Source organism: Acomys minous, assembly GCF_964271855.1.
Source record: "Acomys minous genome assembly, chromosome: 3".
Lineage (NCBI taxonomy): Eukaryota > Metazoa > Chordata > Mammalia > Rodentia > Muridae > Acomys > Acomys minous.
The window spans coordinates 110171614-110187523 of NC_140485.1; the positions used below are offsets into that span (position 1 = coordinate 110171614).

Genomic DNA, 15910 nt, shown 5'->3' on the forward strand with positions numbered 1-15910 from the left:
CAGTCTGTGAAACTCCTGTACATAACTGACAAAGTTTATCTTATTAGCAAGTCAACAAATGGGCGATAATAGATGTCAAAATACTTGATTTTTCAGGAGTTTGTGAAGCTTGCAGTATCCTAAGCGACATGTATCTCATAGCCTTATATACAGAAGTGAAAACAATTATTTTCTTCCTTGGAATATCATAAACTAATTTCACACTTTATTAAAGATAATGATGTTTTTACCCTTTTTCCCAAATTCTAGGATAAAACTTAGAGAAAAAAATAATAATAATGTCAAGTTCTTGATGTACAATCTGGGCAAGTAATTTTAATCCCCTTGTCTACAAGATGAGTTGACAAAGACCTAGTTTAAAAGACTATTGTAAAAATTAAAGATAGGATATGAAATACCTGGGAATTGGTGAGTCTTCTGTGGATGGTGTCAGTTACAGAGAAAAGGTTAAGATTCTAGTGGTCTAATTATCATCATCATCTTCTTCATCATCATTATTATTATTAGCCATAATACCCAATGTATTTCAATTAAATAGTTCCTCTTATGTCACCCTGAAAGCATTTGTCATGTGGCTGCCAAAGGCAAGAAGATCCTACTTAAATTTCTGACATTCAGGGACAATGACACAGTTGGGATCTGGGGATGAAACGAAAAGAAACAGGCCAGGAACTGGAAACAGAATGATCCGTGGGTGGACACAGGAGAGTGGGTAGGAAGCTGAGCTATTCCCTTGTGTGGTCCACTGGGTGGAGGTTCTGGATTTGGCTAGCTGACAGCCCACCAGAATAGTGATGGTTATCTGGGCAATCTACCAAGGTCCCAGTGACCTGCTGGAAATTGTCCATCATGTCTGAAAATAAAAGGAAGATTAACTCAAGGTGCTGACATCACAGGCCACTTGAAGCATGTGACAGTTTTTCTCACGCACTAATCTTGCCACACAATTCACAGGAGTCACTGTTACCAGTGCCTCTGTGACTGAGTCAGCCAGCAAATCAGCATTCATTGGTCTATGCAGAGGATCTTAGCATACCAAACTTAGCCAAAGACATTTAAACCAAAGGACTGCATGCTTCATAAGACAGTTGAGCAATGTCTTTAAACTGTTTTCAGAGATCACTGTTCTGCCTCTTGACAATGTACTCTCTTGTTCTTCAGTTACTAAACAGTGCACTCCTTACTTAAAATTATCTAGAAAAAATAGTTTAACAGAAAGATTAAACTTATACTCTAAATAGATTGCTAATAGCTTGGAAACAAATGCCTTCTGACTTTTACCTATCTGGGAGAAACAACCAAATTTTCATTCTCTAAACTAGCATTAAAAGTACTTTTGAATATTTTTATTCATGTATTTATCAGCCATAAGATTACAGGCATGGACCAAAGCACTTGGCTATTCAACGTTCTTGATCATGAGTGAAAACAAATCAAAACTACTTTCCTCTCATGTGTCCTTCTAGCATGTTCAGTTCTATCTCTTACATAGATGGGTTTTTATCTGTTTTGAGTTGATATTTTGGTATGGGGTGAGCGATGGGGATTTCGTTTATTTATTTATTTTTTTTTTAACTTGTGGATATCTAGTTTTGCCAGTTTTAATTAAATGAGATAAAGTATACAAATATTTGTCTCAATACAGTTAGCTAATAAAATGCAGTTTTTTAAAAAAAGTACTTTTGAGGCCTGGAGAGCTGGCTCAGTGGTTAAAGTGTCTTGCTGCTCTTGTAGAGGACCTGGTGTGTGTTTATAGCACTCACATGATGACTTAAACCCTCTGTTACTCCAGGTCCAGGCACTCCAATGCCCTCTGCTGGCCTCTGTAGGCACCAAAGACACATGGTACACACACACACACACACACACACACACACACACACACACATACACACACACACACACATACACACACACACACACACACACACACACACACACACACATACACACACACGTAAAACACTCATATATGCTTAGCTATCTTCTTTATACAGCCCAGGCCCACTTGCATATGTTATCCATACAGATATTATTAAATAGAATTAGGTTAACCCATAGGCTTAAAGTTAAGAAAAAAAAATACTTGACACTGAGTAACATAGTCCCCCAATGTGTAAGAAAGACATAGAATGGTCCTCAACACCATGGAATGTGTTGGTGTCCTTCAAGCACTAAACTCTCAACTGAATGCTCTGAGTTTGCATATTGCAGCATGTCTTCTGTTTCCAAGGAATCCCCTTCTTGTGAGGCATTTGAGAATTAGCAAAGAAATACATACATGGTATATAGTATGCAATACATTTATGTAATATATATTTGCTGAGAGGTGTGTGTGTGTGTGTGTGTGTGTGTGTGTGTGTAAGTCAATACTAAGAAAGCAAACAACCTAAGTTTAGGATATGGCAAAAGGACCAGTCTTCAAGCCAGTCTGAGGCTGCACTTAGCATTAGTCAGAGAAGTTAACACCCCTCCCTCCCTCGCCACGGACAGAAGTCAACAAAGGGATGTATAACCGGTCTGGCTGCTGAGAATAATAGACTAAGTGCTCAGTCCTAAGTGAGTACCTAAGTCAGCTGTGCACCCCTCCACCACCACCACCATTTTCAACCAAGGCTCAGGAAAGACTGAGAAAGAGAAGACAGAAAGAGGGCAAGAGGCAGAGAATGGGGAGGGGTGCTGTTTCCTGGACATGCCATGGCTATCAAAGAAATGAGCTCCCAGCAGCTGTGGAATGCTGGCATGTGTGGGGCAGAAGCTCACCAGGCTCCATCCCTCACTAAGGGATTTTTGGGTGGTTTGTGGATGAGAAAGAATCGTGCTTTCTTATGATGTGGACACTGATGAGGTCCTATGCACCAGCGGATGGCCGCACAGTCCAGAGCTAACTATACTTAGCAGGTTAAATAGTTTTTTAAAAACCATGAAGTTGTTTGGGGGATGTGTTGAGAGTTGTGGGTATAATTGGATGCAGGTGGCGTGAGGTGGGATATATGTCGTAATTACCTTCCCGTTGCCATCTCAATCTGGAAAAAAGCGGACCTCAAATTGAGCCATTTCCTCTATCAGATTGGCCCATGCACATATCTGTAGGGGCATTGTATTGATTAATGATTGAGTGGAAGAGCCCAGCCTATAATATACAACGGTATGCCCAGCAAGTGGTCCTGGGCTGTGTAAAGAAGATAGCTAAGCAAGTTGAAGGAAACAAGTCAGTAAGTTACATTCCTCCATGGTCTCCACTTCAGGACCTGCCTCCAGGTTCCAGCCTTGAGTTCCTGATCCGGCTTCTTGGCTATGAAGAAAGTGCAAGAAGAAGCACACCTTTTCCTCCCAGAGTTGCTTTTCATCAGTGTCTTATCGGAGAAAATAAAAATGGTATACATGACCACATTTCTTTGTAGGTGTGTCTGAAAGTTTCAACAATACATTTTTTTAAGAAAATAAATAAAATATATTATGTTTGGAGGTGCAAAATGTTAGAGCAGATACTGCTTGAGAAGATACCATCGTTGTGTCGATATGGAAATGAAAGTTAAAATGACAAGGCACCCATACATCCTGATCACACAAGCAATCCTAGAAAGACCAATGCCAAGGATGGAGAGGAACATGGAAGAATCAGGATTCTCATAGGTCTACTGGTGGGAATGCAAGATGCTGAGATGTCTTTGGAAAAGAGGTTCATGGTAAAATCCATGGAAACTACTCTGTGGGGAATAGTAAAAGCATGAGGCTGTATAGATTGTGCAACATGAACTTCTGTGGGAACCAGCATATTCTAATTTGTGTGTGTAGTTAATGTCTGGATGTGTGCACAGTATGATTGAACTGTATGTTTAAAATAGCTTTTCCAAACATTTTATTAAATTTTTGCATTAACGGGGAAGATTGAGGTCCATTTAAAATCATACACCCCCTTGCCCCAAACTTTGACTTTGCAACGGTTCTTTCTTGACCTGGGTCTTACTTCATAATTCCCTGAAAATCCAGTACCCAGAGCCCCACTCCAGATGTATGATTCAGAGCCTCTGTAGGGCAACTCCAAGAGGTTAACCTGTTTTTATACGACTCTACCCTCAGAAGTCTTTAAAATGAAACCAAATTTGAGTACAAGACCTTGAACTTCTGGGTCACAAATCAATTAACTTCCATTCTGCAAATCATATGATGCTCAAAACCATTTGATGGTTTCACATTTGCCTTTGTACATATGAAGTGAGCATTGTTCTGTGCTTCAGTGCCTCAGACAAGAGGCTGTGAGCTCTGTCAAGTTTTTACATGCAACTTAAAATAAATAAAATGGAGGTCTGGATCCCAGCTCATGCTCCTGGTCTTGGGTGCCAGTAGCAGGATTCTGGGGGCAAGAGTAGGAGAAGCCAAGCAACAATGTTTTACCATTTTGTTTTCATGCTGGCATTTCTGACAAAAGCTCAAGGAGGAAAAACATGCATGTGTGATTTCTGGGAAATATACTGTCTGGAATTCTTTCTTTCATTCTTCCTTCCTTTCTCCTTTCTTTCTTTTTGGTTTTTCGAGACATAGTTTCTCTGTGTAATAACCCTGGCTGTCCTGGAACTCTCTTTGTAGACCAGGCTGGCCTCGAACTCACAGACATACACTTGCCTCTGCCCCATGAGTGCTGGGATTAAAGGTGTGCACCACCAGCCCTGGAATTCTTTCAAGCTTCTAGAATCAGTCCAAGCAGTAATAATTTCTGTCATTTACAGAAAAGGAGAGGCATAAAAACCAGCGAAGACTTTGCATTCAAGTAAAAAATAGTGAACAAGACCAGAAGAAGTAGCATTATCAATCAGCATGCTAGTGTAAAAGGGAGACATTTTTACAGGGCCCCAACCCAAGACAATGAACTAGAGGCAGCCATTGACTCTTGGAAGACGGAGAATCGGCCTCTCGCAAGGATTAGCCCCTCTTGTTCTGCAAATCCCACTGCCCACCGCTGCCCTTTGCAATGGAAGTCCAAGCACCATCGGCTTCCAGGTGGGAAAGGGGGAAGCACTCAGTCAAAGGTTCCTGCCTGCTTCCTGACCAGCAGTCAAGCCTGGGGATCCAGCAGTGGGTTCTTTCTTTCTGAATTTACTCACTTTACATCCCAAATGTAGGCCCCTTTCTCATCTCCTCCAAGGAGAGAAGGTCAGCAGCAGATTCTTCAGCAGAGCCCTTCCTTCCTTCCAGATGATCTTGGTGCAGTGAGAGTTTATTTCATGAATCAGGGACATCATAAGCCTTGGGCAGTGGGAGGGGCTTTTGGGGGTGGGTAATGTGTTTGATTCTTTGGAGCTAGGATTACCAAGGATACTTCATTGATGTGCAGCAGCACAGTCCTATCATAAGAAGGGGAATTCAGTAATTACTTATACTATGGGGGGGGGGGGCGTGGGGGAGGGTGGGACACTCCAGGCATGGTTAGACATATGGAAAAACATCTTTGGTTGAAAGCCGAGGTACCAAGACATCTCATTAGCATGAGGGTATTCCCAGGAATTCCCCAGGCATGGGGTTCTAATTGGGAAAGGGTTGGTTGGGCCTGTAGTGTTCCTGAGGGCTATGTGACACTCCTTAGAGGCTCTGGGGTTTCCCCAGACCTGGCAGAGGAGAGAGTCCAGATGAGAGAGGGAGTCTTTCACTCAGCACTGAGCTCAGGGGCTTTTCAGTAAGGCCAGACTCCCACCTTAACATCAGGGTCCAACTAGCCCCCTTATTGGTCGTCCAAAGAAGAATGGTCAGCCTTGAAATCATATACACACAAACCATAAAAATAGACTCAACAGGTTCTACTTATATTTGTGCATACACACACCCATCCAGATATGTGTAACAAATATAATCAAAGAGGTTATCAGCCTGAGAGGGGCAGGGGAGGGGTTCAAGGTAGTAACCGGAAGGGGCTGGATAGACTGGTGGGAGAAGGGCGTGATATAATTCTATTTCAATTAAAAAACCACTTTATTTAAGAAAGAAAAAAAAAAGTCATTTCAGGCCTTGTATTCTCCAGTGTTTACGCCCCTACAGAGCTACACTTGCAGGTATTTCCTAAGTGAGGTCTGGATGCCCTGGTACCAGGTAACAAGGTTCAAAGGTCAGAGCACTGGTAACTCTGACCAGAAAGGGCAGGGACCTGAAGCATTGAGGGGTAATAATGTAAGCCTGCCTACCCCTGGACGCCAAGTCAAAGAGATGTCACAGGAACACACTAAATATGAAACCCCTCCTCGTGTAGACTGTTCTCATTATTTTTTCCCTTTGCATTACATGAGTTTTAGCACCCTGCCTCCAGGCAGGAATGAGGCAAAACGTCTCTGCCAACCTCAGACTAATTGGAAACAACCTCCCACGGCCGGCCTCCCGTTGGCCTCCGCGCGCTTTGTAGCCTCGGAGTTTCCTTCCTATGCCCAAGCTGGTAAAGGTCTACAGTGAAGGGCAGAGCATCTTATCTCTCATTCAAAGTAATGGATTGAGCCAACATTGGCAATCACTGGGAAATGTCATGTCCTCGATGACAAGGGCTCCTCCTGATTCGAACTGATCAGAATCCTAAGCGGCTTTGAGAAGCGGCTGTACTTCCCGGCGTTCCTCAGGCAGCCCCCGTGCAGCCTCGGCAGCCCCTTTCATAGCCACTGCACATCGTTAAGCCTTGGAGATCTTTCTCCTACTAAACATAAATTGAAGAACTGAGGCAGTAAAAAAATAATAATAGTAATCACACTTTTGACTGAATCCGCCTGCTAAAAAGCTAACGGACTGTGGCAAAGGCAACCTGTCATCTGCTCTGCCTATTATGACAGGCACAGCGCTCAACTGTACAAACGCCATGGCCATCCAAGCCGTCCTTCCTGTATGTCACACTTCCTAGTGCTATCTCCAAAAATATAAATAAATAAACAAACAAACAAACCCAAGAACTCTATGTTGACTGTATGTAAAAGTGAACTTACTTCAGGTTATTGAACTAAGTGAAATATATTAAAATTAGCTTTTACCATCTCCTCTCTACTCTTTTTTTTTTTTTTAATTCTAATGCTGGCAAGCAATGCATCAAAGAATAAAATTTCAACAAATTGAATTTCATGCACCTAATGACTTTCATAACAAAGGCATCAAACAGACAGCAAGCAGTCTACAAAACCAGAAAGGACTCCGACAGGCGTGGAAGAACTACTTCTGTCAGGCAGGAAACAATAGTGTAAAGAGCAGATTGGTGTCCACCAAGTGTCTCTCCCTTTAAGGGTGAAGCAAAAGCTTCTTTAATGGCCAGGCTCACGTTGTCTGAGCTCCTTTGGACTGGTTGATGTGAGTCTTCCGAGTGCTGGATAATCAGCTGATTTCTAAGTTCAGTTTGATGTATGCCCTTCCCTCTCCAACCCCCGCACAAGGGACTCAATTCTTGTTCAGTCTCCAACTACTGCCAGTGATAAGTGAGCAGCTTACACCGCTACGCTCTCTAGAGACGTGCCCTGGTTAGACTGCAGCCAGCTTGCTTGGATGCCTTAGATGGTTCCCCAACCCCCATCAACCCATCACACCCACGCCTTTCCCTCTACCCAAACTGTGTGGCCGGTGGCTGACTGACATGAAGATCCTAGAGATTGGCTGTTTAACCTCATGGCGGGGTCAGACACTGTGCACTGATATTTAAACTATAAGCTCATTCTCACCCACATCAGGCCAGTGACCACACCCTGCCTTAACCCTTCTGCTTCCCCATCTGCTTTGCTCCTTCCTTCCTAGGCATGCTTTCCCATAAAGCCCATGTAGCCATACCTTGTCTTACAGTATTTCTTTAAATAATGTAACCAGGACAACTTGTGGCTATGCGTAAATTATTCAGCTATCTACTGAAAAAAAATGTAATTTTCTCAATGCCCAACCACCTGTAAACTGCTTAACCCTCCCATCAAGCTATTGACTAGAAAGCAATGAAAAATAATTTAACAATATCCAAAATAAAACATAGACAACAGAATAAACTCTAAGTATTCAGCTGTCTTCATTTCTACCAGTTGACCATACGAGCTAACTGGCCAGAAAGATGGGATGAATATCAAACTGCAAAACAAACCAAGAGAAAGCTGGTGCATTTGTCAACATGCAGAAATGGCTTTGAATAATTTCAAGCATGGGAAGCCTCTAAAAACTTGATACACTTAGGGATTCCTGTCTCTATGCACGAAAAACGTGTATGTATATATGTGTGTGTGTGTTTGTGTGTGTGTACACATATATATGATAGAAAAATAGATGAAAGATAGACAGACAGCTAGAGGAAGATGATTGATAGATGATCCATAGGTAGCTAATAGATATAGATACAATAGACAAATGATAGAAAAATAGGTAGATAATAGGTAAATGATTGATAGGTAAATAGATGATAGTGATGGATGATAGATAGATGATTGACATATGATCAATAGATAAATGATAGATAGATAGGTGTGTGTGTGTGTGTGTGTGTGTGTGTATGTGTGTGTGTGTGTGTGTGAAGTGTTGTAGCAAATGATTAATGCAAGGCCAGTTTGCCACCTATTTCCCTGGTCAAATATTTCATATATATTTTGTTCACCCACAGTATATATCTATTCTCTTTTGTCTTTCTTGTGTGTCAATCATACATATTCTTAGTTGGGTTTTTGTTTCGTTGTTTTATTTTTGTTGGTTTTTGAGACAGGATTTCACTATGTAATCCTGGCTATTCTGGAACTCACTCTGAAGACCAGGATGGGCTCAGACTCACAGAACAGAGATCTGCCTACCTTTGTCTCCTGAGTGCTGTGATTAAAGACATGCTCCACCAGGCCTGGCTCATATTCCTAGTTGTTAAGCAACTATATTGCCTATCAATTTGTAGGAAACCTAAAGTATACATGCTAACATATGCACTTGTGTTTACACCACATCAACCTCCTTCGTTCACTCATGACCTATGCTCAGAACAAGCTTTCTTTCTGCCTTTATAAAATGTTTATTTGATACTTTGAAACTTTCATGCATGTATATACTGAGTTTGGAGCATTTTCACTCACTCACACACACACACACACACACACACACACACACACACACCTTTTATCCCCTGCTTCCCACTGAAACTTCTGAATAATCCTACCCCTACTTTGATCTCACTGTGTTTTTCTCCCATTGAAGAGTGGAGCCTCATCATCCTCACCTCAAGAATGATACAGTGGTAACTGGTCCAAACGTCTACAGGCAACCACAGATATGGTTGAGTTCAGGAGTGCAACAAGCATGCTTTGTGCAGACACCAATGTTTTTCATTACTCTTTAACAGTCTCTGGCTCTTACATTCCTTTCATGCTCTCATCCTTGATGATCCCTGAGCCTTGAAAGGGAGGGGACAATTTAAATGTCCCACTTAGGCCCAGGTATTCTACACTCTTGCATTCTATGCACATTCAGGAGTCGTGAGCCTCTGTAATAGCTGTTGTCTGCTGCAAAAAGAAACTGATGTGATGAAGACTGACCAAACCACTAAGTTAAGAACATAAAGATAACCATCTAGAATGTCCTTTGATACCACGTCCTTCTAACAAAATGACAGTAGTAGGTCCTCTTTCCTAGAGCTTAAGGCCTCTTCAACCATACGTTCTTAGCCAGCTTCACAGCATCAGGAAAACGTCTACTCCTGAGGCTCAGGCCTCACATATACTCAGAAAATGATTGGTTATCTCTGTGATAGTCATGCCACTACTGCCCCAGCGGCCGTGTTTGCCAGGCACAATATTAATAACGGTTCATAAGGTTCACAGCTAGATAGCACGGTTGATGGTTTTCCTCCCCTAGCAGGTTGCACGGCACCTTCCAGTGCTATGAAAGCTAGCCATTAAAGAAGAAGTCTCCTGCTTAAATCTAGCATGATGTTGGTTTACAAATGTCTTCAGAAATAAGACCTTACAATCTCAGAGAAAGCTCTTTTCTTTAAAAAACAAACAAACAAACAAACAAAAAACCCAAAAAATAATCTGTCTCGTCTTGACCCAGTTTTCTACCCTCGCCCTCAATTTTACCCTGTGAAATATCACATCTCAATTCTCATTCTGCAGAGATTCCATTCTCTAACGAGCCTATTTTTCTCCACCTTCCATATGGAACAGTCCATGTCCTTGTGTGCTGTGCCTTTTCTCTAGCTCATCGCCATCTCCAAAGTTACGAACTTGATGTGCTAACTTTCATATGTGTGTGTGTGTGTGTGTGTGTGTTCCTCTTGTGATTCAGTGAATTTTTAAATATATTTTATTAATTTGTTTATATTACATCTCAATTGTTATCCCATCCCTTGTATCCTCCCATTCCTCCCTCCCTCCCATTTTCCCCTTTCTCCCCTCCCCTATGACTGTGACTGAGGGGGACCTCTTCCCCCTGTATATGCTCATAGGGTATCAAGTTTCTTCTTGGTAGATGTGCTAACTTTCACAAGTAGCTCGCTCATTTACCTCCTGTGGCCAGCCAGATAAAATCTGGCAATGGCCACCTACCAACCCAGCATAGAACTCTCCCTATAGCTACATAACCATAGGCTTGACCCTTCTCACTCTATCTCCACTGCTGCCGCACATCAATGGGTCTATGACTGAGCCCACCATTTCTCTTCTGTTCCAAAGCCGTCCTTTGTTCTGGTTTCTGACCCTTGTTTCCTGTCACTATCATCGTCCTCACCTAAGCCAACCAATCCTTTTTCTTGTCTCGCTGACCTCCTTTAAGCACTTCTACCTCTATGTCCAGCTGTAAGTCTCATCAGATAGAAACTCGACCCAAACTCGTCTTCCTCGGAGCCTCCTTCTACTACTGCTAAAATATCCTCACTAGAAAGTCAGATGTAACCAGGCCATTTCTTGCCAGCCCTTTGTTAGCATTCTGTGGATCTCACTGGAACTCAGCAAAAGTTTCTGAGGAACTAAGCTTTGCCAACTAACCAGAGAGCCACTAACCATTCTCAAGTCAAACGGACACCCCTCCCCCCTCCCACGATCATTTCCAAGTTTGAGTTGCCCAAGGCACCATTATCCTCCAAAAAAAAAAAAAATACTGTCAAAGACTGACCATAAGCATCTTTTTTTTCCATTAGAAGCGACAGTATTCTAGTTCTTTTCAATTTTTAATTTGTGCTTTTTCCATAAAGTTTAATTAACAACATCAATTTAGAAATGAAAGAGGCAGTTGGGACAGCAACAAAACCCATGTGAGCAGAGGAGGATGTGATCCTTAAATCAATACAAAATATTGTGTAGGTCATTACTATGATCACATTTTTTTTGTGAAACTTGAGGGCAGAGGACTTCTGGGAATGCAAACTCAGCCGGAGCTAGATAGTATGTTTCAGGCCAATCTCGGTTACAGAATGAGACCCTCTCTCAAACAAAAAATGAAACAAAAGAAAAACTGTAGGAGTACAGTAAGGGTCCAATATCTGCTGTGCTTAGCCTTAGCCAAGCGCAGCTTGCCATGAAAAACCCCCAAAATGCTTGAAAACTTTCCATGAGAAAGATTAAAAAAAAAAACCCTGCAGACTTCAAAGAGCTCTTTAAAATGTTTTGATGAGTTACGTGTAAATGAACATGCAGATGAAATTTCCATCTCAGCCCACATGTTCTTAAAGCATTGACAGGAAAGGGCTCTGCCAAACGTGCAGGCTTCCGCTGCACTCAAAGCGGTTCTCTGTTTTGGACAAGCCCAAATGTGGCAGGCTCCCCCAGCCCTGCACCCTCCCCCTATACTGATGCAAAGCACAGCGACTAGCAAGTGTCACAAGTAAGGAAAATGTAGACAAAGGATTAGAATGTAGGGGGGTTAATCTAGAAATACACTTTTGAGTGTCTACTACATGCCAATCCCCATTAAGAAATCAAGCAATTGTATGCCTCTTCTACTGACTTACTAGTATGTAATAAATTTCTTTTGCAAGTCTAAATGAACCACAACAGCTTGGAAGAACCAGGCCTAAGGGCAAAACCAGGGGAGATACAGAAGATGTTCTAATCCATATCCTCTCCAGCTAACAGAGCATGAGACCGGCATGTGGTCCTTTTTGCCTGGCATGCTTCAAGAGCGTGAGAAATGCATTGTTAAGGTAGTGACTTGCTGCGGCATGCTGGCCCTAAATATCATAGGTCCCAATGTCCCAGCTCCTGAGGAGGACATACCAACCTGAGCAATGGAGTTAGGGCATATAAGTCAAGATCACAAAACACCATGAACTGTCACAAATCTAGTACTACCTGGAAATCAAAAATGTCAGTAAACTGCCTCATGGTAAAACTAAGCAACTCTTAATTTGGAGTTTTCAACATTAAAAAAAGAAAAAAGAAAAAAAAAGATTACTAGTTCTTTTCATTGAACATACGGCTCAAAATTCTCTAGGATCCAAGTTCTTGATCCCAAGGCAGTACAAGATTATACCTGATTCAAGAGGGACTGCTGCTAATTAACACTTTAGAGGTTTCTGAGCCTGTCCATGTGTTCCTAATGAGAAATAAAATGGGATCATCTCACTGTCCCCCAAGGCAGATTCAAGGAAGGGGGGGGGAGACAGTTGAATGACTGAGCTTAAAAATCTTCAAAAGAAAAAGAGCAAAGATTATAGGATGTGGAGTCTTTTGATTTTAGTCGTTCTGAGAGCAGAGACCTCACATTCTCTTTCTTTTTCATGTTTCCTTACTATACCTAATTTAAAAAATACCATCTATTAACTTGAAAACTCTCTGAAGGCTAAAGGAGCCAATGCGGGGCCCCGTGGAGGAAAGCAGTCGGGGACGCTGGGTCCCAGCAGAGAGCATCCTCAGTGTGATAATCTGCGTTTCTAATGGCAGTCACTTTTGGTGAAGTGGGAAACACGTTCAGCATGGAGATTCCAGCGTACCCCTGCACGGGTTGAAAACAAGTGGAATAGGACGATGAGTAAAGCCAACTTTTACTTTACTGGTCTCTCAAAGTGAAAGGGTCATGTCCTGTAGGTCAATTGCTATCAGTTCTCTCTGCAGCCACTGTCTCTAGGCAATTGGGTTACTTTCAATATTATGCAAATGAATCGCTATGTTGGCAGTCACCCGGTGCTAAAGAAACTCAGTTCCCTGGATGGAGGGCTGCAAAAGCAAACAAGAAGGAGAAATACAAATAACCCCCCCCCCCGCCCCCGCCGCCGCCACACACACACACCTCTTGCACCTCTTGCAGAATTTGGAGGCTTTCATATTTCCCTTTTTGTGATATCGCATCTTTGTCATGAGCTCCAAAGTCACACGCTGTATCCTCGGTTTTTAAGTTTCTGCACTTCACAGAACAAAGACACTGATCAGATCCTCCCAGGACATAAATTATGTCAAGCAGTAAGTCAGGCTCCTCCTGAGGCAGCACTGACTTTTTTAGGCCACCGAGACAACATAACTGAGTTACTGCTTCTCTGTGGAATAAGGAGACTCTTGTCCTGATTTGAAAGCACAAGTTTATTTTCTTCAAGGGCCAAGTCTCATAGCTATTAAAACACTGGAGGTTGGACAGCAGTCCGGTCACATGTCGGGAGGGTATCCCTGGGACTTAGTCTGTTCACACGAATCAATGCAGCGCACACTGCAGTGGGCAGCGAGTGTGATGAGGAAAGGCGGTGGCTTGACAAATGGATACCTTCCTGAATGGCCAACCTGATGTCACCCCTCAATTCTATTTTCTTGTTCAGCTCAGTGTCTCTGGCTCAACAACGAGAAGAACACGCAGGTAACCTCAAACTACAGAGCCTCAAGGATTAAGGCCACAATCTGTAGTAGCAGCAGGATGCTTGTCGAGCTGTGTGGTAAGGGATCAGTTGTCTCTTAGCCTACCTCCACTACACTTTGGTCCCAAAAATGTTGTGTAGTCAATTTGCTGTCTGAATAAAAATAGTTGCATGTCACAAACATACTCACCTAGATATTACAAAAGTCATCTTACGATTTATCTTTTACACGTGTATACTAGATTACTTTCAAAATCTCTGTAACAAAATTAATTTTACTAACACATCTGAATGTCTTCCAGTACCATAACAATGAAAGCGAAGATAGAAATTAATAATAAGATAAAAAATTATTATAAGAATTACATGTTTAAATACCTTACTATATTTCAGAAGTTATTTTTATATTTCTTAAATCTTATTTTTTTCCTCTCCTCCAGGTATATATTCTAGAGTTATAAAAGTTAATGGTATAAGGGGAATATTTAGTTTGATTCTTTCATTCTTTTGTTGTTTGATTTCATGTTGTATTATTTATGTTGATATTTGAATATTTTAAACTAATAGGTTATTCCTAATTGCACAGCTTTATCATCCAATTTTAAGTCGTATGAAATAAAATTACAAAACCACACCTCTCTCCAAATTCCACCCAAAAGCAGTTGGGGCGTTTGTTTTTTGTTGTAGGAAATATAAAATAAATGGTTAATAATTTTTAGCATTAAAGGCATATAATTATTACAGTTTTACTTAGCCTGATAGCAAATAGTAAAAGACATGGACACCTGAAAGATTTCAGACAAGCCTTATTTTTACCTATTTTGAACACAGTAACATCTCTGCATTGAAGAGCAAAGAGGAGGAAGACAGAGAAGAGAGGAGGAAAAAGAAAGACTTCTTTGGAATCACTTTCTACCCACAATTCGTAAAATGACTTTACAGTCTGTACTAATCCACATTATTCAAGTAAACAGAGAGACTACCTGCTTTGCAATGACTGAGATGTCTTTGTTGCTGACTACTGCTGGCTATGGGACTGGCCCTGCAGTATGGATGATCTGACCCGACACCACTTCATTCTGTTTCAATTTAAACTAAAATAAGAAGTTGTGGGTATATCTTTGCATATGAAAGGTCATTTATATGTTTAAGACTTCATATAAGACTCCATAAATATCCACATCTCTCTCTCTCTCTCTCTCTCCCTCTCTCTCTCTCTCTCTCTCTCTCTCTCTCTGTGTGTGTGTATGTGTGTGTGTGTGTGTGTGTGTGTGTGTGTGTGTGTGTCTCTCTCTCTCTCTGTGTGTGTGTGTGTAGAGATATAATTTACTTTTGGCTCCAGGATTAGCTATGTGTTAGACCCAAGCATTACTATTTTGAGCATGTGTGTATGTGAGTGTGGAGGTCCAAAGTCTCTGTCAGTCCTTCTCAGTCACTCTCCACATCATCTACGGAGGCAGAATCCTTCCTTTAAATATAGGTATTGCTGAACACCTAGTCTAACTAGCCAGCTTGTTCCCTGGGTGCCCTGCCTCTGCCTTCAATGACTGGGATTATAGAAGGCCGTGATGCCTACCCGGCTTTTACATAGGTTCTAAAGACCTGAACCCCTGTCCTATTTGTGGGTCAGGCACATTTAGTCACCACCACATTCCCCGTGCTGACTAACAATTTACTCGTCCTTCTTCCCAGTGTCCCCAGCGCCTCACTTGACATCATCCCCGTCTTCCGGGCACTCTGCCTCCTCTCAGCCTTGAGCTCTGTGCTTGCTGCTGCCTGGGCCACTCTGTCTGAATGCTTCAGTAGCCCCTCACAGCCACTTGGCACAGAAAGGAAGGGCTTTCTTATTCCTCCTCTGACTCTCTTTTCTCTCTCCTTCTTTCTGTCTCTTGCTCTGTCTCAGTCACTGCCTCTCTCTGTTCTTGCAAGTTCTTATTCAGAAAACACAACACATTTCTCTGCTTCCACCAATAGCTCTGTGGGCATGCGTTACAATGGGAGATAAGTAACCATTCAGTTTTGATGAGTGAAGTGCACAAAAGAAGAAAATCAGAAACCGAGGCTCCTGGCATATGTCCTTTCTTGCTAATAAATATGACAAGATATAATTTCATGATTCCTGTTTAACCGAGGGACCCTGGGGAGTAGTCACTCATAACCTCCTTT

The 15910-nt window shown here is 42.0% G+C and overlaps 1 long non-coding RNA gene across 1 annotated transcript; it reads left to right on the plus strand.

Moving 5' to 3' along the window:
• The first annotated feature begins 13617 nt into the window (after window positions 1-13617).
• On the plus strand, window positions 13618-14738 carry LOC311593729. Its single transcript, XR_014777820.1, has 2 exons — window positions 13618-13746; window positions 14576-14738. It is a non-coding gene; the product is annotated as an uncharacterized lncRNA (long non-coding RNA).
• Window positions 14739-15910: the final 1172 nt, after the last annotated feature.